The sequence below is a fragment of the Lutra lutra genome, chromosome 18 (assembly GCF_902655055.1).
Source record: "Lutra lutra chromosome 18, mLutLut1.2, whole genome shotgun sequence".
Taxonomy (NCBI): domain Eukaryota; kingdom Metazoa; phylum Chordata; class Mammalia; order Carnivora; family Mustelidae; genus Lutra; species Lutra lutra.
In genome coordinates, this window is record NC_062295.1 from 23,581,650 (window position 1) to 23,606,160 (window position 24,511).

The 24,511-nt window shown below is 49.9% G+C and overlaps 1 protein-coding gene across 5 annotated transcripts in view; it reads right to left on the reverse strand.

Annotated features, from left to right (window-relative positions):
• The window catches only part of ZNF629 (zinc finger protein 629), a 29,279-nt gene extending 9,661 nt beyond the window's left edge, over positions 1 to 19,618 (reverse strand). For 2 of the 5 annotated variants that reach the window (XR_007124419.1, XM_047713636.1), the window contains exon 1: positions 2,032 to 2,216. The gene's annotated coding sequence lies outside the window, so the exon portion shown is untranslated. Of the gene's footprint in view, positions 1 to 1,332; positions 1,830 to 2,031; positions 2,217 to 6,967; positions 6,987 to 19,506 lie in introns of those variants that run through there. The other 3 variants (XM_047713638.1, XM_047713637.1, XM_047713639.1) reach the window with 3 other exon arrangements.
• Positions 19,619 to 24,511: the final 4,893 nt, after the last annotated feature.

The following is a 24,511-nucleotide window of genomic DNA, read 5'->3' on the forward strand; positions in this document are numbered from 1 at the left end:
TAAAAAAAAAAAAAAAAAAAAAGAAAGAAAGAAAGAAAAGCAAGCAAGCAAACAAGCACGAAAGCAATCAGATTTCCCTGAGGGGATGGGGCCCTCCAAAAGGACCGGGGCACTTTCCCGTTATCCAAGCACATAAAGTTTAAGCCAGAGGTGGGGGGGCAGTCTGAACCCATGGGGGACTTCTGCAGAGATGACCTTGAGAGGGAAATGAAAAAGAAAGGGGAGAAGGGGAAAATGTGTGGAGGCCGCCCAGTCCCTGCCCAGGCGTGTGTCCTGTCCTTATCTCTCCCGATCCTTCCCACAGGCCCATGAGGGGACGGAGGAGTCAGTCTGTCCATTTTACAGATCAGGAAATCAACACTCAGGGAGATTTCTCCAAGGTCACAGGCTGGGAAGTGCCAGAGCTCAGACCAGAAATGCAAGGTTCTGGGTCTGGCTTGCCCCAGCCTCTGGGAGGGAGATGACCTTGGAAGTCACGTGAAACTCATAAATGTGGACTGCTGGCAGGAGACTGGTGATGAGGAAAACTCAGACAGAACCTGTGGGCCATGATATGGAGAAATTCCCAGGACCATCCGCTTTCCTTGGCTTGTCGGATCCGGTGACTAGGCCTGACAGTCTGTGCCGATGACCTCAAAACAGTACTCCCTGCTGAAGGCCCGCCCCCATTAACACCCCTTCTTCTGCTTCATTTGTTCTGTTTTGTTGTGGCTGTACCCTGTGCCTAGGACAGTGCCTGACACCTAAGAGGTGCCTTAGACATTTTGTTGAATGAATGAATGAGGGAGATGCCCCTCGTTCCTGGAAAACCTGTCTGGTCTAATGCCTTTAAAGGTCAGTTTGCAACGGGGTTGGCGCCAAAGGAGCAGGAGTTCAGAGTGGCCTCCTGGTAAAACTTCACAGCTAGCTATCCCTCCAAAAAGGGTGACGGGATTCCAGCTTGAGGGAATAGGTCCTCAGGAGCTAAATTCTAGGCTCCCACAATGTTTAGAGCCTAGAGTCCCTGGGGGAGGGTCCTGGCTTCCAGAGGCTGTGTGGGAGGGGCACAGTGCCTAGGGGGGCAGTGGTGCAGGAAGACAGGGCCAGCACTCATGAGGCAGCTGGGAGGCAACCAAAGTGTAGCAGGAGCGAGTTGCACCCTGCCAAACACCGGTAGGGGAGACAGGAGTTGGATTTTGGGAAGTAAATTAATGTCTTCATTTCTGCAGCTCCTTAGGCCATGAAATGTCCCTTCCCCCATCTGTAAGTGTCTTTGGAGCGACGGGAGCAGGGGCCTCCGCCTATTCTGAACAGGCCCGCTGGGCTTCCTAGGACAGGTAAGACCTCATGTACCTTGATTGTCCCAAGAAATTCAAGCTCAGCGGTCCCGAGCAGAAGGGAAGGGGTTAAAGCCAAGGCCGCCATGGAGTAGGAAAGTAGGAAGACGGAGGGAGGCAAGAAGTGGTGGGAGCCCACCCAGGCACAGGCCGCGGGGCACCGGCCTTGGACCTCGGGCGGCCCCACCGCGGAGGGAAGGTGGGAGGGAAGGACAGGAGGAGGAGGCTGCCTCGCAGAGAGGGGTGGAGAACGGCCCAGGGTGACCCTGACATGGAGGCAGCTGCGGGAATGCAGCCGCCCCGGCCCCGGCCCCCCCCTCCCCCACGCCCGCACCAACGCAGACCCTGGACTTGTGCTCGCGTGGGTCCCCGCGACCCTCTTCCGGATCCCGGGCCGGAGCCCCGCATCCTAGCCTCCCCCGCCCGCCGGGCCCCCAGGATTGCTGCCCTCCGCAGCGCCCTGGCCCCGCCGGCGGCCCCATTCCTTCTTCCCAGAATGCTCACGCCCTCCCTCCCCTCCCCCACAGCCAGACCCTCGCGCTCTTCCCAGAATCCTCGGCCCCTCGCGGCCCCTGCCCGGCCCCCACCCCACCGGCGCCCGGCGCGGGGAGGGGGCTCAGGCCCGCGCGCCCCCGCCTCCCGCGCCCCATTGTTCCCGGCGGCCGTCCCGGGCCCTCCGGGCCACCCCCCAGGAACCCAGGCGTCCCCAACTCACGGCTCTGGAGTCTGGGGAAGGCCGGAAGGCAGAATCCAGCCCCAGGGGACTTAACCCCTTGAATGCCCTGCCTCTGGGGGCAGGCTGGACGCCGAGGACTCTGGGGTCCTTCTCAAGGGGTGATCCCAGGCTGAGGACCCGGGGACCAGTTCAGGGTGACTGGGACGGAGCAGGAAGTGACCCCAGCTTCCCGGGCCCCTCTAGCCTGGAGTCAGAGCATCAGCTCTATGGGATTTAACCCTTTGCCTCCCGCAGCCTGGGGAAAAAAAAAAGAGGACAGGGAGCGGGGGAGGTGGCTGAGACGCCCCTCTCTCGGCCTAGAGCGGGAGCGGGTCCTCAGGGGGAAGCCCAGATGCCAGTGAGGGGTCTCTGGATTGCTGGCTGCTCTCCATCTGAAGGGGGTTCTGCTGGCCACTGCCGGCAACCCCGAGCTTGGATTTGGTGGCTGCTTGTCCCCTGGGGCCTGCCTTTGTTGGGACTCAGACTCAGGGATGGGGTTCAGATGCCTGGGTTGTGGGGTGGGAGCATGGACTGGCTGGGCAGATGCCAAGAGGGAGCATCCTACAGACTGAAAATGGCATAAATGAAATAAGTCATGACAGCAGGAGTCTGGGCTGAGGGGACCCTGGCAGCCAGGAGGGATTTGCAGCATGCTTCTTGCCCCGTTGGCTCTCCTCTGAGCTGACATGGTGGCAGGAGGGAATTCAGTTGTGTGGGGGTGGGGGTGTCACTGACCAGGGAGGGCCCTTTCCCAGCCGCTCAGGGGGTACCCAGCTCATAACAGGAGAAATGAGAACACTGGTGGCTTCCCAAGGCCCAGGTTACCTGGACTCCCAGTTCTTACACGGTCGTCATTATTTCCATCGCACATTTGTCTCTTGAAGCCTGGACGCTGCGGGGAGAACAGTGGTGGAGAGACCCCAGAGCTGAACAAGTATCAAGCTTTCTACCCTCAAGAACTCAAGAAGTTTGACAGTGTGTAAGTGATAGACAACAGGAGATTCCCAGGAGAAGGTGAACAGGGTTATTTGTCCGGGGATGTGAAGGAGCGAGCGCAGGAACAAACTGTGTGTCAGAAATTATTCAAGAGGATGCAGGGCCTACATCTGGGGTGCGGAGAGTGTGGGCACCAGGACAAGTGGCCCCCACCCCCGGGCCCTGCCCCTGCTCTGGTCTCTGTGCTATCTCCTTCACCCACCTTCCCAGCCAGCTATATCCCTGTCTTACCTCTCGCTTCCATCACCTTTGACACCTCTCTCCCACCTCAGGACCTTTGCCCCTCCTGGTCTCCCTTTCTCTGCTGTTTCTCACAGCACACTATTGCCTCCTCCCTGCAAAAGCCTGACGTGGCCTGGGGGCAACAAGTCTAGAGAGGGGTTGGGGGTGGGGGGTTGGAAACTGCATCCTGGAGGCTCTCAGAAGGGTTTAATTTGGCCTACACCCTGTTCCGTGGTGGGGGTGGGGTGTGTGTGCACACGTGTGTTTAACCAGATTAATCGGCACCTTTAAAAATCAGTCCATTTCGGGATGCGTGGGTGGCTCATTCGGTTAAGCCGCTGCCTTCGGCTCAGGTCATGATCCCAAAGTCCTGGGATTGAGTCCCACATCGGGCTCCTTGCTCAGTGGGGAGCCTGCTTCAATCTGCCTCTGCCTCTGCCGGTCACTTTGCCTGCTTGTGCATTCTCTCTCTCTCTCTCTGACAAATAAATAAAATCTTAAAAAAAAAAAAAATCAGTCCACTTCACATATAGATCCAAATTTCCCGCTTCTTTGGAAAATCCAAAGCTGTGGCAACAAGGCCCAAATTTTCACGTGGCAGCCTCTGGTTGGGCAGTAGCTTCCTTCATTACAAGACCACCGGCTTTCCAGTTTGCCAGTCTCTGTCACTCTCTTGTGTCTCCAACCCGGAGGCTGAAGTGGTTTCAGTGTATCTGTGATCACTCACTGTTGGTGTTCCAACACCCACTTGATGTGAGTCCTGGTTCTGTACCCCTTGATGTGTCCCCCAGGTCAGAGTAACAAGTATGAGGAAGATGTCTTCTGAGGAGTTCCGTTTATTGTGCATTTACTATGTGCCACTACTCACTCCAAGGGCTCCGCGGACCTTGATAACAACTCACAAAACCAATATTATCATCCCGAGGGTAGGGTAAGTCCCTTGTACACGACTAAGTAGTGACGGAACTGGGTTCACTTCCAGACACACTGCCTTTAGAGCCACACGGCTTCTAACCACAACTCTCAGAATGGCTCACGTGTGTCTGGGGGCAGCCCCTGAGCCACTCAGGGGCGCCATCCTCTCCCCCAACTTGCTCCAGGAGCTGGAGAGAGGAACGGGCAAGGGCGGAGTGCCCCTGCTCAGACCGGGCCCTTATGATGGCAGGTGACTGCGTGCTGTCCGTTGCCCACAGTCAGCTGGCGCAGTGGCCGAAAGGAGACCCTCCTGGAAAGATGACTGTCCCCCCCCTCCTTGCCTTTCATGGATGGCCCACTGCCAGGCTCTTCTTGGCTGCCACTCAGCAGCCTTCCACGTGGCCCCTTAACGCAGGCCCCCATGTCCTGAGACCCAGGTTGTGTGAGGGCTGTGAGGTCCTGGAGATGGGCCCTGATCTGTCCCTGCTTTGTCCTCACTGCTCAGGGTGGTGTTGGGCACCTAACTTGGGGATCTGGCTTCTTCTTTGGAAAGGGGATGGGCCTTGGTTCCCAAAGGGATGGGAGGGTATAATGAGATGATACGAGAATTCAGAGCAGACCAGCTCTAGAAATGGCTGCCTCATTTTTTCGCATCAGAGCGCACAGTCCTCAGCCCGGTGGGCAGGCGAGCCAGGAGCCTGGAAAGCGTGTCCTGAGAGACACAGGGAGTGTGTAACTTGGGAGGACCTGAAGCGGTGACCCGAGAGTCCAACCCTCTCCTCTGTGGGGGACGCTCTCAGGCAGGATGTGAGAGCTGAGAAGGTGCTGCCTGAGAAGGGTGGGGAGGGCTGCTTCCTCCCCACCCCTCTCCCGAGGACAGCTGCCCACCCGCAGGCAGGGGGCCTCCAGCCAGTGCCGGCAGGACAAGCTGGGCCCGCTTCCCTGGGGCTGTGCCTGCCCACAGGATGTATTAGGGGCTGCTTTGTAGGAATGTGGTCCTCAAGTGTGGAATAAGAGCAGAGTCCCAGGACTGGGAGATCCCTTCTGCCTCTAAGAGTCCAGGAGCAGTCACTCCTCTGCTCAAGAACCTGCAGTGGCTCCCTAAGACTTCTCACATCGAGTCCTACCCTCCTGCTGCCTCCTAACCACCAAGTCCCTAAGGCTCAGAGCCACGTGCTTCCTTTACATTCTCTTCCTCGAACATTTCCTGCTCCGTGTGGTCAGTTCCAGAAATCCTTCCACGTCAGCGGCTTAGCCTTGTCCCTATCCTCGAGGCCTTGTTCCTTCTGTCCATTTGCCTGACAGACCTGTGCGTGTCACGGTTGTCCGGGTTTGCCAGCTCCATTTCTCTCCTTGATACCCAGTCATCCTGCTCCCCAAGGCCTGAAGGGCCCTCCTCTGCACCCTGTTTGCCAGCAGGTCCTCAGGCCTATGGCACCTCAGCGGAGTCTGCCCACCTCTTCTGTCACCCTGCCCCAGGCCACTGGCACTCCCTGGTGGTCATCCCTGAATGACCGGGGTGACTTTCTGACAGGTTCTCTGGCCTCTAGCCCCCTTGGCTTCTTCCCACCTGTCCGGTCCCCCAGGATTCTTCCAAAAAGGAGCAGTGTGTTCATGCTCAGAACACCTCCTCAGACCTCATCATCAATAGGGAAGTTTTTTGTTTGTTTTAATTTTTGAAAATTAAGAACTTTTATATTATTTCTATTTTGACAATAACTTTGATTAAGCTATAGAAAGCCATGGGGCACCTGGGTGGCTCAGTGAGTTAAGCGTTTGTCTTCGGCTCAGGTCATGATCCCAGGGTCCTGGGGTCTATCCCCACATCACATCATTGGGCTCCTTGCTCAGCAGGGAGTCTGCTTCTCCCTCTGCCTGCTACTCCCCGTGCTTGTGCTCTCTATCAAGTAAATTAATAAAATTTTAAAAAAAGAAAGCTGAATATATAATTGGGTAAATACAATAAATTTATATATTAAATAATTGTAGGCATGTATAATTTAAATGAAAAGAAAAGTAAATATGGGATGCCTGGCTGGCTCAGTTGGTACAGCACATGACTTGATCTCAGGGTCATGAGTTTAAACCCCATTTTGGTCATGGAATCTACTTTAAAAAATAAATAAGGATGTCTGGGTGGCTCAGTGGGTTAAGCCTCTGCCTTCAGCTCAGGTCATGATCTCAGGGTCCTGGGATTGAGCCCCATATCGGGCTCTCTGCTCTGCAGGGAGCCTGCCTCCCCCCTCCCCCGCCTGCCTCTCTGCCTACTTGTGATCTCTGTCTGTTCAAACAAATAAATAAAATATTTTAAAAATAAAAAAAATAAATAGAAAGCATGAAAGTAAATAAAATATACATATACTGTTTTGTTACCAGGTATTTGCATAAAGGCGTGAACCAGAATAGCTCCAGTCATCACGATTCTGGGCCTCAGTCACCTTATCCGTAGAACAACCCATCAGATCAGATGTTCTCAACAGTAAGGGTCTGGCCATATGGAAAGCTTGTCTACATAGTCGATGTTTTGGGGAGGGTACATAAGTGCCTGGAAAGGACAGTGACTTCTGGGGAGAAAGACTGAGGATCTGTGGTAAGAGGAAGACTTAACTTGGGATTCTTTGGTTCTGTTTGATGCTTTCCAATTTGTAAATTGGAAATTTCCAATTTCTACTTTTTAAATGGTAAATATTTAGAGTATAAGGTTGGAGTGGAGAGTGTGGGTTAAAACAACACGTTGATCTCCTTTTCGGGTTTGTCCTGATCCAAGTCACATTAAATCATATGCAGCTGATTTCCTACTCACATGTGACACGTAGAGTAACCTTTGAGAGAGGTCCCCGTTCCCCTGGAACAGACGCTTGACTGCACCCTAAGCACGGGAAAGGAGATTGAAGACAGATGGAAGAGAGGATTATATTGTCACACACGGTTACGATACTTTAAAAAAAAAAAATCAGTAAGCTCCTGGATACTTGAAGCCTGATTCCACTGTCACCACACTCCCAAGGACCCTAGACTTGTGGGTGGAGAAGTGATGTGTAAATGCCAGGGAAGCGGGCCTGTCTGAAACCAGCCTTTCTACCTCTTTCCTCAGTGTCCCCCAAGGTGATCCCCATTGTCACATAGTGCCACAGGCTCCACGCCCACTGGTCCCCCAACCCAGGAATGTCTGTCTTGCTCCTCGGGCCTTTCACCAAGCATGGCTCCCTTCGCCTCCTCTAGAATGTTTCCCTGTCTCCTTTCCACACAGCCAAGTCCTGTCTTCAGGGTCCTGTTCAGAGGCCAGCCAACGTTAAGTCTCGACCCTGACACTCAGCCCCACTGAGCAAGTGCTTTAGAACCTATACTTTCGGGGCACCTGGGTGGCTCAGTGGGTTAAAGCCTCTGCCTTCGGCTCAGGTCATGATCCGGGGTCCTGGGATCGAGCCCTGCATCGGGCTCTGCTTAGCAGGGAGGCTGCTTCCCTCTCTCTCTTTTTCTCTGCCTGCCTCTCTGCCTACTTATGATCTCTGTCTGTCAAATAAATAAATAAAATCTTAAAAAATAAAAAAAGAACCTATACTTTAACTCACATTCAGACATTTGTGTCTCTTGATATGAGGTGGTTATCCTCACCCTTCGTTTACTCCTGGGGGTACAGGACTTCGGACAGGTAACATGTTCAGATCACAGAACAACCCTGAGAACCTGGGGTCTATGAGCCTTGGATTTGCTGACTGCGGGTCTGGGGCTTCCCTTCTTCAAAATCCCACTAAATCCTACCCCGTCCTTCCCAGATGACATTGTCTCCTAGAGAACTGCCCTCCTCTTTTGTCACAATCTGACTGCAGGGATTCCTATGTTTTACTTGCCATCTTGGCCACATCGGGGTACCCTCTCTAGTGTTATTTGATATTTTTTCCTCAGTGTGTGTTTCTTCATGGAATAAAACATATCTGAGACAGAAACTCAATGTCAGTGTGATAAATAGAAAATTGCTTGTTCCTGGGGCACTTGGCTGGCTCAGTCGGAAGAGCATCCAACTCTTGATCTCAGGGTTGTGAATTTGTTAGGTGTAGGGAGTACTTAAATAGGTTAAGACTTAAAAAAAAAAAGAAAATTGCTAATTATGAGTGTAAAAATAAATACAAGGCAAAAGTAACTCCAAATGATTCAAAGACCTAATACTACAAAACTTTTAGAAGAAAACTTAGGGGTAAATCTTCATGACCTTGAATTTGGCAATGGTTTCTTAGATATGATACCAAAAATACAAGCAACAAAAGAAAAAAAGTAGGTAAATTGGACTTCATCAAATTTTAAAAATATTGTACATCAAAGGAAACTGTCAAGAAAGTGAAGACAACCACAGAATGGGAGAAGAAACTTCAGCCAACTATGTATCTGATAAGGAACTAGTATCCATTATATATAAAGAACCACAGGGGCACATGGGTGACTCAAGTTACGTAAGTGTCCAACTCTTGATTTCAGCCCAGGTCATGATCTCAGTGTCATGAGATCAAACCCCATGTCGGGCTCCCCACTTAGCATGGAGCCTGCTTAAGATTCTCCCTCTCCCTCTGCCTTAACCACTCTTAAAAAAAAAGTCACTGTAACAACACAACAATAAACACAACCCAATTAAAACATGGGCAAAGGACTTGGACATTTATCCAGTGACGATCTATAGATGGCCAACAACACATGAAAAGATGCTCAACATCATTGGCCCCGAGGGATATGCAGATCAAAACCCCAGTGAGATCCCACTTCGAACCCACAGGGACAGTTACAATAATAATACTTTATAAAAACCCAAGAGTAACCAGTGTTGATGAGGATGTGGAGAGCTCGCAACCCTCACGCACTGCTGATGGGAATGGAAAATGCTGCGGCCACCGTGGAAAAGAATTTGGTGGTTCCTCAAAAAGCTAAACAGAGGACCACCCATGACCCAGCAATTCCGGGTCTGCATGCAAGAGAAATGAAAACATATGTCCACACAAAAACTTGTTCACAGATGCTCATATCAGCATTCTTCATAATAGCCCCAAAGTGGAAACAGCTCAGATGTCCATCAAGGAATGAAGAGATAAACAAAATGTGGTGTGTATCCATACAACGGAATATCATTAAGCCATAAAGAGGAATAGATGGCTGATAGGTGCTACAATGTGGATGAGCCTTGAAAACATTGTTTTGGGGTTTTTTTTTAAAATATTTTATTTATTTATTAGAGAGAGCGAACACAAGCAGGGGCGGGGAGGGGAGAGGAAGAGGGAGAGGGAGAAGCAGACTCCCTGCTGAGCAGGGAACCCAACGAGGGGCTCGATCCCAGGACTCTGAGATCGTGACCTGAGTCGAAGGCAGACACTTAACCAACTGAGCCACCCAGGCACCCCTGAACTTGAAAACACTATTTTATTAAGTGCAAGGAACTAGATGTGTGGGGTTGCATATTTTATGATTCTGTTTATACGAAGTATCCGGAACAGGTGAATCCAGAAAGACATAAAGCAGATGAATGGTTGCTAGGGGTAGGGGGCGGGATGCGGGGAGGAATGGGGAGTGGCAGCTTAATGGGTACAAGACTTCTGTTGTGGTGATGAGAGTGTTCTGGAACTAGACAGGGGTGATGGCTGCACATCATTGTAAATGTACTACATATCACTGAACTGTAGACTTCAAAATGGTTGAAGTTATTGTTATGTGAATTTTACAATAAAAACTTCAATCAGAGGCGCCTGGGTGGTTCAGTGGGTTAAGCGTCTGTCGCCTTCGGCACAGGTCAAGATCCCAGGGGGCCTGGATTCTAGCCCCCTCATAGGAGTCCTTGCTCTGGGGGGAGTCTGCTTCTCTCTCTGCCCCTCCCTGCCCTGCTCGTGCTCAATTTCTCTCTCCCAAATAAAATCTTCTTAAAAAATTCAACAAAGGGCGCCTGGGTGGCTCAGTGGGTTAAGCCGCTGCCTTTGACTCAGGTCATGATCTCAGGGTCCTGGGATCGAGTCCCGCATCGGGCTCTCTGCTCGGCAGGGAGCCTGCTTCCCTCTCTCTCTGCCTGCCTCTCTGTCTACTTGTGATCTCTCTCTGTCAAATAAATAAATAAAAATCTTTAAAAAAAATTCAACAAAAAAATTCAACCAATATTAAATTATGCTAATAAGTGCCATTGTATATTGTTGCACAATAAGGGTCTAAAGGGCTCTTTTTGTGTGTATGTGAGAAGGAGTGACAGAGACAGAGGCACAGTGAGCGTGCAGTGGTGATAAAGTCCTCTGCACCAACCTGATACTCTCCCCTGAGTGCCCTCAAAGGGTTCTCCTGGGAAGGGGAACAGAAAGGACCACCCTGCTCCCGGTGCCGTCTCAGCACACTGGCAAAGACCTTGACATCAATCACCAGGATGCCACCTTGTCTCCCCATCTGGGCGCTGGTGCAGGTTATATCCTATGCAAAGGCATCGGCCACGGGGACCAATATGATGACATTTCAGTTGAGGCTTAATCCCCCAGCCAACCCATGGGTCAGGGGCTGCCTGCCCAGAAAAGGGATCTTTCTGCAATTTGTCTGCCCCGAGGGGGCACCTTCCTCGTAAATTGCTAAAATTCCTGTGGAGACTTCCTCAGTTGTGAGACACCTGGAAAGCCGCCACCAAAGTCAGACTTTGTTTCAGTTCTTGTTTCTATCACATTCAGTTGTGAGACCTTGTTCTAATTCCTGGACCTTCTCTGATTCTCCATTTCCTCATCTGCAAAATAGGAAAACAACCCTTCCAGAGTGTGAGGACTGAATGCGGTGTGAGCTCACACTGACCCTTGGTTTTTTTCCCCCTGTAGCTAGCTTCAGCTTTTATCTTTGCTTAAATACATTTTTTTTACACTAGAAAAATAGTATAACCATACCAACGAAAATATAAAAAAACAAAATCATGCATTTTGCATCTGCTCCTAGTTCAACTATTTTTGCCTTTCATTGTATTTCCTTCCTGAATTTTTTTCAAAACTTTTTTTTTTTAACCTTAGTTATATGTTTTTGGTGCTTCATCGTCTTCATGGCCATAATTTTACAGGCTGTCTGCAGAATTCTTTCTACCTACACCATATTTTGCTGAGTCATTTCCCTGTTGCTGAATATCTACACTGCCTCCGTTTTTGTTCTTATAAATAAAACTTCGGTGAACATCTCTGAGAGTATATGTCACCTCAATTTTGATTGTTTTCTTAAAAGATAGTTCCAGAAATAGAAATATTGGGTCAGATCTAGGAGCATTTCCCTGGCTTTGGTGATGTGTTACCTTGTAATTAGTTGTGCCTCTAAGTGCATGATAGTCGGTCTCTGTCTGTCTGTCTTGTCTAAAGGATGTGAGGAAAGATTTGATTACATGCCTTGCTGAAATCCATCTAAACGAAATCTAGAAAATTTCCTTGGTCTGTGAACCTAGTAAGAAACCTTGCAACCATAGAAAATAATTCCTACTTCATAGGGTGGATGTGAGTATTAAAGGTATCATGGCATGACCGTTCAGATCAGGGCCCCGTGTGAGTGAGCCCTTGACCGGTCAGTCCTTATTCTTGTTTTATCCTTATAAAGGATGTGAGAGTATCCTGGGACTGCAGCTCTCTGTGGCCTTCTAGGGATCACTGCTTTCCTTACCAAGCTCGTAGGGTTTGATTCTTGTAAGGTTATCGTCCCTTGACTAATGGTTTCTCTTTCTTTCTTTCTTTCTTTCTTTCTTTCTTTCTTTCTTTCTTTCTTTCTTTAAATAAGGATTTTATTAATTTGAGAGAGAAAGAGCAAGCATGAGCAGGGGGAGAAGGAAAGGGGCAGAGGAAGCAGCAGAGGCAAAGGGAGAAGCAGAGGCAGAGGGAGAAGCAGACTCCTCCCTGAGCAGGGAGCTCCATGTGGGACTCGATCCCTGAACTCCAGGATCATGACCAGAGTCAAAGGCTTAACCAATGGAGCCAGTCAAGCACCCCTTAACAAATGGCTTCTGTTTGCTAAAAGATTTTGTTTTGCTTTGTAGACTTGTTCATTTCCAAATATATGTCCAGAAAGAGATGAGGTCCAAGATGTACAGCCTTTCTCTAGCATGTATGATATTATAGATATTAAAAAGATATTAAATCAGATATTAAAAAGACACCTTTAAGAGCGAGGCTGGCAGTTGGGCTTGTTTGTTTATTTATACCTTGCTTGGTTTCAAAAAGGACCCAAGGCATTTACAGAGCCACATATTCTACAACAGGTGCCTGGCATCTAGGAAGACCCACAGCTGTTCAGCACTGGCCATTATCACTGATAACAGCAGCAGTAGTAAAGTGTTATTAACAAGACCATAAAAAACCCAAACAAACCCAAAACAGAAAAGGCAAAGGTGAAACATAGGGGGACATGATAACATGCCCAGGGTTGATACCCAAAACAATTGCTAAAAGTGAGGCACCCTTTGGCGAACTTTCTAGAGGTCTGGACAGATATTGGTTATGTGATTCATGTGAGACACGGGAGAAAGTTCTGTGAGTCCTCATCAAAACGACATTTTGGGACTCTTGGGTGGCTCAGCCGGTTAGGCATCTGCCTTTGGCTTAGATCATGATCCCAACATCCTGGGATCGAGTCCCGCATCAGGCTTCCTGCTCAGCGGGGAGCCTGCTTCTCCCTCTGCCTACCTTCCCCTTGCTTGTGCTCACTGTCTCTCTCTGATTAAAAAAAAAAAAAAAAAAAAAAAGACATTTCGTGATGCGGAGGACATGTCTTCAACCCTACCCCCTAGTTCTGAATCTGGTCCAACACAGAGACAGATGGGCACACAACGCCCCAGTGCTGTGGGAGATGGCTCATGCCTGTGCTAGGTTCGCAAGTTCAGCCAGTCTGCCTTGAAAGCCATTGTTACAAATCACACATCCCAGGCTTAAGCAATCCTAATAAGGGCTTAGCTACATGTATCTTTCGGGTCTGGGGTTTGGTAGATACACAGTAGCTCTAGCTTGCCAGTTCCAAGAGCCATCACCAAGAATGGAAGAGAGTGGCCCTGGAAATACACACGGGCAAGAAGATGGCTTTGTTTCACGTTGTTAGAGGGATAATATAGGGAGCTTTTGTTGTTTGGCATTTCACCCTTGAGATCTGACCACTAGGTTTGGAGTAAGCCTGCTTTTAACAGGGGCAATCAAGCTGTGCCTACTTCTAGCTGTTCTGTCTCCCGGTCACCTTCCTTTTTCTCAGGGGTCTAGAGCCTGTAACCCCAGAGGGCTTGGATTTGACCTTCTTCCTTCCATTTTAATTAATATTTTTTGTGCCAAGCAATTGACATGAGTTATTTTAGTTTTATCATAACTCCGGCAGGTGGGTATTGGTGCCCCTGCTTTATGCTGACAAAATAGAAGTTCAGAGATACAGGAAATACCTTGCCCAAGGTCGCCCTGCTAGTATGAGCTGTGATTCATTGCCTTCCTGTAGGACTCAGGACCCTTATTCCTCCCTGCACCAAGCCATCTTGCAAATCACCTGTTTGATGCTCTGATTTAGGATCCCAATTGAGATAAGCATCAAGCTTTCTGGCCTTTGGCTTGTGTTATTAATATCTTTCCCTTGTTTGGAAAACTGGGACTTCAATTTGTCTGTCTCTAGATTTTGGTATCTCTCCTCTAGTGAGTCAGGTGGCTTGGAGCACTCACTGGCAATTTTTCTCTTTTTACTTCTCCAAGTCAGATCAGGAGGTGAGGATTGATTCAAAACCACACGATGCTTTTTTAAAAAATTTTTTACCTCCACTGTCAGGTTTCAATTTCCTCTTACCAGAGTTTGTTATAAAAGAAATCTCATAATGCAAATAAAAACCATGAAATACAAGTTTTAACCTAAGAGGTTTGCAAATATAATTTGCTTATAGACTACATGGAATCAGGAACTCTCAAACATCTTTAGTAAGAGCATACATCTGCACTGCCTCTTTGGGGGAAGGAAAATTTGGCAACACTGGTCGCAATTCAACATGTGCACACCCTTTGACCCAGCAACTCCACTTTAAGGTCCTACAGGCACGGGGGCACCTGCACACTAAGCTATTCAGCAAAGTGTTGCTTCTACAGCAAAAGACTGAATGTAACCTACAAGTCCACTAACAAGAAGTCGATTAAATACATTACGGCATATCCATATAACAGGATACTCAGCAGCTGTGAAAAAAAGGAAGCAGATACACACACACTGACGTGAGACAGTCTCCACAATATCTTTGTACATGAAAGGAGGGGAAAAGCAAGGGACCACAGTGTGCATTATCGTATTTGTGTTGCGTATGGATAGACTATCTTTAGAACGACACAAGAAATCGGTCACAATTCTCCGGAGATGATGACAGGGGCTGGGGACAGGCATAGTCAGGAGGGCAGCCTGCTTTCCCTTTTTTATCCTTTTATACCATATGAATTTTTCCCCCAAATATAAAAGGAAGTGAAAAGGAAAAATGTAAAAGGAATCTTATTAGAAAACATCCACCCTATGTTGTAAGGGCATGATTTTCCTCACTGGAGAAAGCCAATGTGGTCATTAGACCTGGGTGGCGCCATACTCCTCATCCTGCCCTTGGGTACATGGCGTGGGATGCCCCAGTGCCCTATTCTGAAAAACCAGTAACTTGTGGAGTGACCCGGGGAAAGCCTCACACTCTCTTGGCATTAGGGTGCAGAAGACAAGATGGACAAAGTCCTGCCCTCCCAAAGCTTACACCAGGTAGAGGGAGCAGCATGGCCAAGGGGCGTGAAGGTGAGAAAGTTCCTTGTCCCCCATCTCTCATGGCCACCCACCCTTTCTCCTCACAGCTGCCATGCCTTCGCTTTTCCTGGTGACTTCCTGCATGACTGTCAAGTTGCTAAATGCCTAGGGAATGAAAGGCAAGGGCACAGCCTGACCCTATCCTCCAGGCTCCACGAACTCACTAACAAAGGGCGTTTAGTAGTAAACGCTGGAACCCAGTTGGAACTGCCCAGAGGGACCCTGAGAGTGGAAACAGGGAGAAGTGGCCGGCTGGACTGGCCCCCCAGGTTTCCACAGGTCATGTCAAAGGTTGGACTTGGTTGGTTTTGCACCTGAAAACATGGTTATATTTTATCCTTAAAAAATAGGGGTGCCTGGGGGGCTCAGTCCATTGTGTCTGACTCTCGGTTTTGGCTCACGTCGTGATCTCAGGGGCGTGAGATCAAGCACTATGTGCGGCTCCACGCTCAGCGTGGAATCTGCTTAAGAGTCTCTCTCTCCCTCTGCCCCTCCCCCTGCACATGCGCTCTCTCTAAAATAAATAAATCTTTTAAAATAGGGGGGGTTGGGGCGCCTGGGTGGCTCAGTGGGTTAAGCCGCTGCCTTCGGCTCAGGTCCTGATCCCAGGGTTCTGGGATCCAGCCCCACATCGGGCTCTCTGCCCAGCAGGGAGCCTGCTTCCTTTCCTCTCTCTCTGCCTGCCTCTCAGCCTACTTGTGATCTGTCTGTCAAATAAATAAATAAAATGTTAAAAAAAGGGGGGGTGCCTGGCTAGCTCATTTGGAAGAGCATGTGACTCTCAATCTTGGGGTGGTGCGTTCCAGCCCCAAGTTGGTGTAGAGATTGCTAAAAAATAAACTTTGAAATATATATTTACTCAGTGTCTTTCTTTTGCTCTCTTTTTAAAAAGATTTTATTTATCTATTTGACAGAGTGACAGCAAAAGCAGGAACACAAGCAGGGGGAGTGGGAGAGGGAAAGCAGGCTTCCTGCAGAGCAGGGAGCCCAATGAGGGGCTCGATCCCAGGACCCTGAGATCATGACCTGAGCCAAAGGCAGACACTCAACCACTGACCTACCCAGGTGCCCAGTGTCTTTCTCTCTTTGGATGTCTGCAACTTACTTCTTTTGAAGGTCACAAGATCCTTGTCTTTAAGCAAGTATAGCGTCCATGCTGGGCCAGCATTGCTCATTACTGTGTGTGTTAGCCTGGTGTAGGAATCGGGTACCTTTGCCCAGGACTGATGGGACATTCCTGTCTGACAGTCCTATTGGTTTTGAAGCTTCAGGTCAGAATTCCCAGAAAAGGTTCCTAAAATCAGTGCTGCAGGGGCCTAGGTGGCTCAGTTGGTTTAGCATCTGTCTGCCATTGGCTCAGGTCATGATCCTGGGTCCTGGGTCCTGGGATGGATCCCCACATCAGGCTCCCCTGCTCAGCAGGGAGTGGGCTTCTCCCTCTCCCTCTGTCCCTGCCCCTCCTAGTTGCACACAGGCACTCTCTCTCTCAAATAAACTCTTAAAAATCAAATCCAATCAAATCAGTGCTGCCCTGTGGAGGAGAAGAAAAAGCATACGCTCCGGGGTCAGAGGACCTTGAGTCCAAATCCCATGCCGACATCCACTCAGTTCCTAACCCCATTCATGAAATGGGAATCGTAGTATTGCCTTCACGGAATTGGCCTAAGGCTGTAGAGATAGGTGTGTCAGGAACCCAGCGCAAAGACGGCCCTCAAGAGACAGCAGCTCTTACTAGACTGTCACTTTCTTCATTGTCCTGTCACAAAACGGACCCTCGAACACCTGTCCTTTTTCAAAAGGTAGCAGTAAAAATCGTGACAATGACGACTAGCATTTCCCGAACACTTATTAGGCGACAGGCCCTCTTCTAAATCCTTCACATGTTCACCGAATCCTTACAGCAAGCCTTTGAGGTAAGCACCGTGATTTTTACAGATCGGAAGGCCGAGGCTCAGAGAGGTTCAAGAACCCGCCCGAGGCGGCTCAGCGCCTTAGCTGAGTGGGCGCACGAACCCAGCGAGCTGGGCGCTGTCCTCTTGATATGGGCACGAGGGTCACCGAACCGTCGCCCGGGGAGGACACAAGCCAAGTCAGCCCTCCGCAGGGACAAGAGGACGACCCCCACCCCCTCCCCCGCCACTCCCCCTCCCGCTGCGGCTCGGGCCCGCTGGGGCCGAAGGGGTTATTCCCACTGAGACGCGGGCGCCCGCGGCGGCTAGAGAGGCCCTGCGGGCGGCGGGAGCAGCGCGCACTTCCGGCCGCGGCCTGACTGCGGGCGCCCCACGGGCGGGATCGGGGCGCGGGGCGCTTGGCGGCGGCCTTGGGGCGCACAGGACGGGGCGGGGCTCCAAGAGCTCCTGCGCCCCGAGCTCCAGAGAGCGAGCCCCGTGCGCGGGGCGGGGGCGCACCCGGCCGTGCGGCAAGAGGTGTCTCCGATCGTGGCAGCCGGGGGGCCCCTGGCCTGTCCCCGCGGGCCGGTCCGCGGGGGCTCGCGGCGGGCCGGCGGTGCTCCCCTGAGGGACTTCGAGCCTTCCAGAGCCCCGGCTCAGCGAGCGCCCGCTCCTTTCGCCTGCTCCCAGGTGCCCCCTCAGTCCCCGCAGCCGCCGCTTTTGTAGTCGGGCTGGTTGGAGACGCTCGGCGGAGCGAGGAGCGGAGCCGGAGCTCGCGGCGCAGGCTGGGCCCTGGCGCCGCTGACCCGTCGGGATGCGGGCCGGCTTCTGGGACCTCTCAGTAGGCCTCCACCCGACCTGGCCGGCCCTTGCCTTTCTTCCCTTTCGGGCGAGAGACGTGGGTCACGGTGGAACCTCGCTTCTCTTTTCTCCCGCCGCTCCCCGCGACTCCCCTCATCCTCTCCGGACCCTTTTCCACTTCATCTTATTCTTGTCCGCTTCGTCTTTTCCGTTCCCACTGCCATCATCTTTCGATTGCATTGTCACAAACCTTCCTTACTGCGGTGACCTTCAAACCTGACTGCTTCCCCGCTGGTTCGTATGCCACTGTACACCCCACCGGTCCCCAGACTCTTGCCTCGAACCACACCCTTGTTCAAAAAGCGTTTTTGGCCCCAAACTGAAGCTATGAGCTCAAGTCAAAAGTCTTTAGCACGGCGTTCAAGGCCCCTTAAAAATTTAGCTTCGGCCCATCTTCTAACCTGATCTGTCTCTCGGTGCCCTGAGTTAGAGACTGGTAGCTACAATTCCAAAGTGTGTTTCAACTGGTGGGCAATTTCTTTCAAAAATTTGAGTTGATACTTACTTTAAAAGTGGGAGATTTCATCTTAAAAACAGTTAACCAGGGACGCCTGGGTGGCTCAGTTGGTTAAGCAGCTGCCTTCGGCTCAGGTCATGATCCCGGCGTCCTGGGATCGAGTCCCACATCGGGCTCCTTGCTCGTCAGGGAGCCTGCTTCTCCCTCTGCCTCTGCCTGCCATTCTGCCTGCCTGTGCTTGCTCTCTCTCCCTCTCTCTCTCTGACAAATAAATAAATAAAATCTTTAAAAAAAAAAAATAAAAAAAAAAAAAAAAAAAAAAAAAAAAAACAGTTAACCAGATTTCTAGCTTTTGATGCATCAGTAGAGCTGGAAACAGTTCACTCATGTTCTTCCACTAAACTGGTTCAAACAGAGTTGGCACCCCCGCTTAGCAGGACTGCACCCCCTGATTCATCCTCCACTCCCAAGCCCTCCCTGTCTGAGCCTGAGGAACAGCAGCTATGCTTGTGCTGATGTTTTTCCTGTAAGGGAAGCAGGTTTTGGTTCCTGTGTCTCTATGACAAGGGCACAAATGTAAGGTAAACCAAGAGGCATTCAGGTGTAAAGACACCAGAGTAAGCACCCAGCCTCCATGCCCGTCCTGTCCTTTCCTGGACCCTATAGCCGTTTGAATTTTCCACTCAGGCCCTAAAGGAACCCTCATAGATTAATGGCCTCCCAGATTCTCGAATGAACCTGAGGACGGAATCTTTGTACCATCTTTTCCAGTGAGTAACCTCTATTCTGCAAGGTCCTTGGCTTGATCTCCTACCATGTGAAACCTTCCCTAACGACCAGACATCTACCCTACTTCCATCCACCCATCCACCCACCCATCCACCCACCCATCCACCCATCCATCCATCCATCCATCCATCCACCCATCCATCTCGACAGCATTTCTAGAGGCCAGGCTTGGGTTAGATGGGTTAGGACCAAAGCAACCACCGTCATTTCTCCCTCCTGGGGATTTTTGCGACTGGGACTCAATATCTTACACGATGTCGTACACACGGTATGTGATCGATAAATACTTATCAACTGGGTAAGTGGCATAGTCATGCCCATTTTATCCCCCTAGTTCAGTTGTAAGATCCTAGAGGGAGGGGTCTGAATCAGATCCATCTTGGCACTGTCCCAGTGACTGGCACACTGCCTGGCACATAGGATCCGAGGAAACATGTGCCCTAAGGAGGGGCCCCAGACAGGCTATAGATCCCGAGTTTCAGTCCAGTCCTGTGGCTGGAGATGGCACCCCCACCACCCTCCCCCAATCCTGAGTGATGCAGAGGAACAGAGAGGCAGCCCCAAGAGAATGGAGAACAGAAGCCTTACTCAGTACTGAGAGCCAGGAACTCTCCACAGACCCCTCGACCTGGAGGCTCTGCTCAGGACTCAGCTGAAGCCGTGTCTAGGACCCAGCTGTATCCGTGTGACCTTGTGCGTGAAACCCAGCCTGATTCTGATTCTGAATTCCAAGCTCTAGAATAACAACAATGGTTCACATGCACTGAGGCACTCTCTGAGCCAAGCACTGGCAAGGGCTTCATCCCCGTGGCCTCCTTCCAGCCCTACAATGTTGGAGTCAAGACTCTGAGTATCTCTTCTTTGCTGATGTTAAGGCTGAAGTTCCATGCCTTGCCTGAGGCCATGTAGTAATGCGCTGAGCCAGGAGTTCAAGTCCATATGGGCTGAATCCAGAGCTCCTGTGCTTAGCTCTGTGCTCCTTGCAGACATCCGAGGCTATACCTAATACCACTGAACTGGACCCTGGACAATATTAAGGGGGCAAATGTTACATTATGTGTACTTCAATTCCATTTTTTAAGAGCAAAACAAAAACAAAACTCAGGCTGAAGAGGGATTTGGGGCAGGGCCCAGGGACTCAGCATTCCAATCCTTAGGGTTCTGGGTAACGCATCAAATGGTAGAGCTGAAGCAAACACCAAACCCAGTTCCCCATTCTCTAACTTTCTCTCACATCCTTCTTTAAGTCCTTACTTAAATAATTGAAAAGTGCACTTTTAGAATTAATATATATCTTCAAAACTCTTTATTTTTTTTTTAAAGATTGTATTCACTTATTTGACAGAGGTCACAAGTAGGCAGAGAGGCAGGCAGAGAGAGAGGGGAAGCAGGCTCGCCACCGAGCAGAGAGCCTGATGTGGGGCTTGATCCCAGGACCCTGAGATCATAACCTGAGCTGAAGGCAGAGGTCCAACCCACTGAGCCACCCAGGTCCCCCCTTCAAAACTCTTTAAAAGTCCAAAGTGACAACCGGATTTAAAAAAAAAATCAAACTGACAATGTAGCTTTACAGTCTTGAGGAATAAGCCTGTATTCACAAGGAGAAGGTCACAGGAGAGAAATTATCCCCCCCCCAAAGCAAAAATTAATCAAATACCTACTGCATGCCAGGGACTGACACCTGTTTTCATATTTTATCTCACCAAATCCTTACAACTATGAAAGTATTTTCCTATTGTGCAGAAGAAGGAAGTGAAGCTTTAAAATGTTACGTAATTTTGCAAACGTTAAACTGATTCTGAGAGCTGGAGTTGGATCAGAAACCAGTCCCGGTAGTCAGAAAGGTGACTGGAGGGGTATGTGACTCCTGATCTTAGAGTTGTGGGTTTGAGCCCCACATGGGGTGTAGAGAGCACTTTAAAAAATAAAATATAGAAAAAGAAAAAGAAAAAAACATGGCTGGCGTTCATCCTCTCTGCTGTCTCTATATCGATGATCCAGTTTTTTTTTTAAGATTTTATTTATTTGAGGGGCACCTGGGTGGCTCAGTGGGTTAAGCCACTGCCTTCGGCTCAGGTCATGATCTCAGGGTCCTGGGATCGAGTCCCGCATCGGGCTCTCTGCTCAACAGGGAGCCTGCTTCCCCCCCCCCATCTGCTTCCCCCCCCCCCCGCCTGCCTCTCTGCCTACTTGTGATCTGTCCCTGTCAAATAAATAAATAAAATCTTTAAAAAAAGATTTTATTTATTTGACAGAGATCATAAGTAGGCAGAGAGGCAGGCAGGGGTGGGGAAAGCAGGCTCCCCACTGAGCAGGGAGCCCGATATGGGGCTCCATCCCAGGACCCTGAGATCATGACCTGAGCTGAAGGCAGAGGCTTTAACCCCCTGAGCCACCCAAGCATCCCGATGATCCAGTTTTGTTTTTTTTTTTAAACTCTTAACTTATGAGTAATGAGTTACGATTTCATCATGCTAGTCCCTCACCACTCAGATGTCATTCTGGACCTCTCTCCTTGAACTCTAGAGGGGTGTGTGTGCGTGTACTTGCCCACACTAAGATGGGTCCAAATGAGGGAAAAAAGGCTTCTTTCTGTCCCTTGCCTCGGAACTATGAAGCTGTCAGATTTACAATATACGCTCTTGAGACCTTTTCAGCGTGTTGTAGTTCATTCTTTCATTTATCTACTCATTCATTTATCTACTCTGGGCTCTTCCAGACACTGCAGATACACTTGTGAACAAAACAGCTAAAAATTAAAACCCAAACCCCCAAATCCCTGTCCTTACAGAGATTAAATTCTAAGGAAGGCAGACAACTAAGAAGAAGGAAAAAACAGGGGCGCCTGGGTGGCTCAGTGGGTTAAGTCTCTGCCTTCGGCTCAGGTCATGATTCCAGTGGGATCCAGCCCTATGGCGGGCTCTCTGCTCAGCAGGGAGCCTGCTTCCCCCTCTCTCTCTGCCTGCCTCTCTGCCTGCTTGTGATCTCTGTCAAATAAATAAATAAATAAAATCTTAAAAAAAAAAAGAAGGAAGGAAAAACAAAGTGAGCTAGGGAGTGTGGAGGACAGGGAAGGTACTGAAGTGTTAGATGGGGGAGACCGAGGGGACTGCTCTAGATTGTGGAACAGCCCACCACATGGTGCTCCCTCCAAGAGCTCCTCCAGGAGAAAGACAGCCCAGATGAGGATAAAAGCTACTCACACACTGCCATCTCTGAAGTAGCCCAGGAGGGGGAAAAATCACAAAAGATCAATGTTGATTTCTTTTCCTCCTCAACATTCCCTTTCTTTCTGATTTTTCTCTATCTCACTTCAATATCATGTGAGGCTCTATTCTGCCATGTGTATCCTTCCCCACCCACCGCCCACCTTTTTCAAAGATTTTTAAAGTCATCTCTCCACCCAGTGTGGGGTTTGAACTCACAACCCCAGGATTGAGAGCGATGCACTCCACCGGCTGAGCCAGCCAGTTGCCCCAGGTACAGCACAGCCCCTGTTACTGCTTTCTGGTAGGTCTCTCTTGCTCTCAACTTCATTGAGATAGAATTCACATATTGTGCACTTATTTAAAGTGCGATGCACAATCCAGGGATTTTCAGTCTGTTCACAGAGTTGTGCAACTGTCACCATAATTTTAGTACATTTTCCTCATTCCTGGGATAAACTTCATATCTATTAGGAGTCACTTCTTGTTTCCCCTCAATCCTAACACACACACACACACACACACACACACACACACATACTTTGGGCAACCACTAATGTACTTTCCATCTCTATAAGATTTGCCTCATCTGGGCATTTCATATACATGTCACACCTGGGGTTTGGCTTTAGTTGGCTTTTTTTTTTTTTTTTTTTTTTTTTTTTTTTTTTTTTTTGGAAGATGGGTGGATGATCACTGAAGAGTACTACAGAGGGGTGTTTGGGAACATCAGAAGTTGAGAAGCTCTTCTGAGGAGGTAAGGATGACAGAAAGAAAAAGCAGAAGAGGGAAATAACTTGTTTCTGTTTTATTTTTTATTGCTCTGTTTCTGCTTTGAAGGTCACCCTAAATGTAGGCAGGATACAAATCTTAAGTAAACAAAAGTGGGAAGTTTCTAATTCAATTAAAAACTTTTATTTTTTAAAAGATTTTATTTATGTATTCAACAGAGAGACACGGTGAGAGAGGGAACAGAAGCAAGGGGAGTGGGAGAAGGAGAAGAGAAACAGGTTTCCTGCTGAGCAGGGAGCCCATTGCAGGGCTTGATCCCAGGACTCTGGGATCATGGAAGGCAGGCACTTAACAACTGAGTCACCAGGCACCCCAACTTGAAAAGATTTCAAGTTACCAACTAAATTGCTTTTATTTCTGTGGACAATTTCTCTACCTGCTTTTACATGTTTATGCCTTCTGTTAGCCAACACTGTGTGTAAAGGGACTGATCATGCAGTGAAGCCAGAAAACCTGGGTTCTTCCTATTAGCGGCCGGACCTAGCTACTCTCATAGTTTTCTCCTCTGTAAAGTGAGGGGATTAAAGTATAGAGGATTATTCCATTCTCCTTTCCAGCAACACCTCCTGAGCTGCAGGCTCTCACTCCCCTGTTAACAGTCCCTATTTTATTTTTAGATGCCATTCTAGACTTTTCCCTCATTCCTGGAACACTTACAAAGAAACTTCACACGTGTTATCAGGGCAGCCTCATAACTAGGAAGGACGAAAAGGGACCTTAGAGGACATCAAGTCCTATCCCCTTCGCAGTGAGATGAGGGAACAAGCCTACTAATAGGGTGTGTCTTGGTCAAGGCCACACAGCAAGTGAGTCCCAGAGCTGCAGCCAGTTCTGGGTTTCCCGATGTCTATTCGTTTACACTTGAGGAAGCCAAAGCCCCCAGAAGCCCAGGGACTTCCGTGAAGAAAAGGATCTGTCTGACGGGGCTGGCTCGTTGGAGATCCTCTATTGAATCCAATCCCTCCTTTAAGCGCGACTTGGGCGAGATGCTGGCCCTGGGCCGAGGTTTCTCGGAATTTCCTGGCCCTGGATCCAGGTCCGGGCTGGCACCGCCGCGCGAATGAATAACCGGACACCCTACAGGGTCCCGGGGGCTGAAGCACATCTCCCCGCGACGGCCCGGGGCGATTACCCGAAGAAGTGCGCCTGTGTCCGGGGCTCTGAGGGTTCCTCGCTAGGCTGGAGCTTCCGCACCTGGCCCCGGACTGCTAACCGCTGGGGGCGTGGCGAGAGCCCGGTTGGGGGCGTGGCCCGGCAGTGGCGAGCCAATTCCAAGACGAACCGTGATAGAGGAGGGAAGTTCTCTTCCACACCCCGCCCATTTTCTCTCCGCCCGGGTTAAGCCCCGCGGTGACCTAGGCAACCGCCCCAGCGTACCGCCCACCTGCTAAATTTGCTACGCCCCGCCCCTCTTGGCACAAACTTTCGGAAAGCGAAGTCCTTTAAGGGGCAGAAAGGACGGAGATTTTGACTGGTTGGCTGAATGAATGACCCTGGAGCTGGGGGAAGGGGAATCTCGTCCAGGTTGGACAAGGTGAGCCCGGGACGCACACTTTGCAGAAGCTGAGCAGAGAAAGGGCTTTGGTGAGCTGAAA